The 4,610-nt window shown below is 34.9% G+C and overlaps 1 pseudogene; it reads right to left on the bottom strand.

The window, feature by feature from the left end:
• Positions 1-2,422: 2,422 nt before the first annotated feature.
• On the bottom strand, positions 2,423-3,778 carry LOC132029671 (3-hydroxyisobutyryl-CoA hydrolase 1-like; annotated as a pseudogene).
• Between the last annotated feature and the right edge of the window lie 832 nt (positions 3,779-4,610).

The raw sequence follows: 4,610 nt of genomic DNA, 5'->3' as shown, positions 1-4,610 counted from the left end.
ATAAGTCCAAGTTCCTCACAGTTTCTTGATCTTATACTTTTAATTTGAAAAGTAAAATTCTTCATGCTTATCAACAGAAAATAATCTTCAATACTAGTCACAATTTGAACATAGAAAATGACCCAGCAAATGATACAAATATCTTTATGTTATATTTAACTATCTTACTTTCCTCACAATTTCTTCATTTTTTTTTTTAACTGATGTTCTTTGAAAATAACTAACTAAAAGAACATTTATAATATGAATTTATACCTTTTTAACCGGTAATTCAACGATCTTTTAGTATTTTAATTGCGGTTCGTTGACCAATAAACTCTACTAACATTTTTTAAAGCTTTTTTTAAGCTGAAACAACAAAATTACCAACTATTGATTAATTAAACTTGTAACTTTTATTTTTTTTATTATAATCTACTACACTAAGTACAAGATATAAATAAATCAAAAAAATAAATATGAACTAATTTATAATGACTAAATCAAAAAATATATGTAAAAATTTATAAAATTAATAAATTACCTCAATTTGAAGAAGATTATGGAGCAGAAGTTGTAGAAAAAAGAAAAAGAATGGAGAACGGAAGAAGAGGAAGAATGGAGAATGCAGGCAGAGGAAGAATGGAGAATGGAGAGGTGCAGCTATGATAAGGTAAAATAATTTAGGGTAAAAGTGGAGAGCAGAAAAACGATAAAAAAAAAAAAAAAAAAAAAAAATAATAATAATAATAATAATAATAATAATAATAATAATAAGGGGTTTTTCGTTCATATTCCAGCGAAATGGGACAAAATACATTTTGTCCCATTTTGTTGGAATATAAACGAAATACAAAAAAAAAAAAAATTATTTGTTACATTTCGCTCCTATTTTTGTCTATTAGCTCAAAAAAAAAAGCCATTTTGGCGCCGGACTCGATTTAAACTCTAGGGGTTCAAACTTCTAAATTTTTTAGCATTGAACCATTGTATTTCTAAAGTTATGGGTTCATATCAACTATTTATTGTAAATTTAATAAATTTTTACACATAAATTTGTACACCGCATCGAAAGTTTGGTGCTCCATCCGGATAATTTGCGTGACGACTTACCTGAAAAGTTTTGAGAACAGGTAATCTTGTTATCCTCCATCTATTTTATTTTATGTTATGTTGGCCCTACGGTGTTCAGAGCAAACAAATGATTCTCGTATGCATTTTCCTCTATTAGGGAAGCATTGATTTCTGCTGTGCCAAGCTTTGAGGAGCCTTACATCAAAGTTCCCAAGGTGTTGAATAAGGAGTGACATTATTTAGGTAATTTTCGTTTCACTTCTAGGGGAAGACCATAATTTTATATATTTTGATCAGTAGATGGAAGACCAGAAATCATCCCTCCAAGATCTTTTTCAAGATGTATCTTGATGCAACGTGTAAAACAGCTATGCTCCTGCTGCCTGTTAGTTATCTCTAGTCATTTTTTCTATTACTCATCTAAAGGTTTCTAAGTATCTGAATTGGTGTTCTTGACATTTCCTTCTTTTACAAAATTATCTATAGCCATGTCATAGACTTTTTAATTTTAAAAAAAGACTTATAACCTGTTAAACCAAGCTTCTAAAATCTGTGTCTAGAAAAGTGTTGTTTGTTAGAAGTGCTTTTTCAAAAAGTATTTTTGGGGGAAAGCAGTTTGTGTTTGGCTAATTATTTTGAAAATCACTTTTTCCGATATCAGAATAGCAATTTGTGCTTGGTCAAAAGTGCTTCCGAGAAAAAACTACTTTTTTCCAACTTCTGAAAGATAGCTTCTACTTTCCTTTAAAAAAAAAAAAAGGGCAGTCCGGTGTACTAAGCTCCTGCTATGTGGGGTCCGGAGAAGAGCCGGACCACAAGGGTCTATTGTTCGCAGTCTTACCCTGCATTTCTGCAAGAGGCTATTGCTCGAACCCATGAAGCATCTACGTTTCCTTCCAAAAATAATTATGAAGATGGATCACAATTCACATATCATATAATTTAAAAAATAAAAAAAAAAGATTCTTGCCTAATTCAATTCCAAAAGCTAACTCAAGAGATGAGAAACTTTTGTGCTTAACTCAATCCCAAGAGTTAAATTCATAAGATGAGAATTGTCCAAGATCAAATGAAGAATCCAAACTTATTTTTCCCAGCCAAGACTAGTACGCTGGTTCTCGCATTGCAATAAATTAAGACCAATACTTATCTCTGATTACAAAAACTACATTGCAAATTATTTATTAGTACAATCTACCATTGTGCTTGAGGGTGGACATCACAATTCAATCAAATGACGTGCATATCTGTATACACAACTCTAGCAAGTTTTGTACATCAATATATCTTTCCTTAGGCTTGATTTTTGTCATTTCATACATTGGAGTGATGTGCATTTATTTGGTGCACCACTTCCAAATAAAAATATAAGTTTTAAAATCTAGTGAAGAGGCAACATGCTGTAGAGAAGTGAATTTTAAAGTTTGGCAATTGCATATGGAGGCAAGTTTGATCTTGGAGGCAGCTTTAGGTCTTGCCAATCTTCATCATCTATCTTGGAGAAGTAACGATCAACATCATCATCTGTAATTAGTTCCAGTCTGGAGGGCTCCCACTTGGGATTTCTATCCTTGTCGATGAGTATGTCTCTGCATCCCTCGAAAAAATCTTTGCTGAATTCTCCCCTAAACACATGACAAGCCATCCTATACACTTGACTAAGGCAACTACCAACACCTGGCAGCCTCCCATCTCTTATTGATCTCAATGAAATCTTCAGACTTGTCGGGGGATGCTTTCTTCAGCGATTGGATGGTTGAAGAGATCCAGTACTTATCCTTCTTGTTCAAATCCTCATAATTTTCAAGAGAAGATATGATTTCTTCGATTGTTCTCCGAGAGAAACAATGGTCAATAATCTTCATCTTGTGATAGGACTTTCTGCTTTCAGCTTTGGTATGTTCGAGAAGCGATTAATGATGGCAGAAATAACATCTGGATCACTCGTATTGACTTTAATTAGTGCTTGTTCTAAAAATCGCAACCTCTTTACTGGTGCAGGTGCTTCTTACTTTTATTCTAGGCTTCCAGGATTCTTCGGGGAATATGCTGGTCTTACTGGTGCTAGGTTAGATTGTGCTGAAATGCTTGCTTGTGGTCTAGCAACTCATTTTGGACTTTAATTAGTGCTTGTTCTAAAAATGGCAACCTCTCCGAGGGTACAAAATGAGTTGCTAGACCACAAGAAAGCATTTCAGCACAATCTAACCTAGCACCAATAAGACCAGCATATTCCCCGAAGAATCACAAGAATAAAGTAAGAAGCACTGCCAAAGAGTCCTAAACCTGTTTCAGGCATAGCACAAACCGACTTCTCTGTTGCAACTCGAAATCTACCGTGTACAGAGGCACCAAGTCCACCTCCCATGACAATTCCATCAAGGATCGAAACCTGGGGTTTACTATATGTTGCCATCACATAGTTAAGAGTGTACTCTTCGCGAATATAATCAGCACCCCATTTCCAGTTACCGTGGCGAATATTACGAACAATAGATGTAACATCACCACCAGCACAGAAAGCCCTTCCATTTCCCTTCAATATTATCATCTTCACATTTGAATCTCCTTCACTTGCATGGAAAAGTTCCAACATCCGAGAAATCATTTGATAAGAAAGTGCATTCAACTGCTTAGGCCTATTTAATATGAATGTTCTAACACTTGCTCTCTCCTCCACCAAAACCTCATTGGTTCTGCCATTGTTAGAAAATGTTAGAGCCATGGTATGTGGTTCTCAGCTTCTTTGGGAATTTGAGATTGACTAGCTGAGTGCTGCAAGTTTATTTATTGCTGCAGCCAGGGGGTTAATTTTATCCATTGACCAACGAAACACGTTTCTTCTGTCTTTTAATTAACTAGACTAACCCAATGATTCAAAATTCTTTCATGTATTACGGCACGTTTCATCTTGCCCCCATTCTCCATAGCACCATTACCCATTACATGGTTTCTTCAGGACACTAGTTGCCAAACGCACACTGTGGATAGTGAAATTGTATTAAATTTAAATCTGCAAGAAATTCGGATTATATTAAATTCAAGATATATTAGTCCAAACAAATATTATGGATTAATATAATTGGATTAATTATTTAAGTCCAATAAATATGGATTTGATTAATGATCCAATTTTTATGGGCTAGTCCATTAATTTGGGCTATAAATAATGAGCCCTTTCATCTTCCTAGAGGCCCAAATTTGGTGCCACGTGTCAAATGACGTGGCGTGACAAGTCAAATGAAAGAGCCAATAGGATCATGCCACGTGTCAAAATGATGCAGCATGCCTAGTCAAATCAAAGGCCAATGAAGATGTGTCACGTGTACAAGTGACATGTTCCGACCAATCAAATATCACCATGTCAACTGAAATCTGATTGGCCGAAAGGAGTTCGTCCTTATCACAACTCCTCCATCCTACAACTATAAATAAGGGCCTCATAATTCAGAAAAGAGGAACAAAAATTCTAACAAGAAGCCAGAGAGAGCTCGTGGATCAAACGCCGCAGATGTAGAAATTTTTCTACATGCTAAAAGCATTCAAGTATTTCTCTA

This window comes from Lycium ferocissimum, chromosome 9, assembly GCF_029784015.1.
Source record: "Lycium ferocissimum isolate CSIRO_LF1 chromosome 9, AGI_CSIRO_Lferr_CH_V1, whole genome shotgun sequence".
NCBI classification, from domain to species: domain Eukaryota; kingdom Viridiplantae; phylum Streptophyta; class Magnoliopsida; order Solanales; family Solanaceae; genus Lycium; species Lycium ferocissimum.
This window is presented reverse-complemented; position numbering and strand designations above follow the sequence as displayed.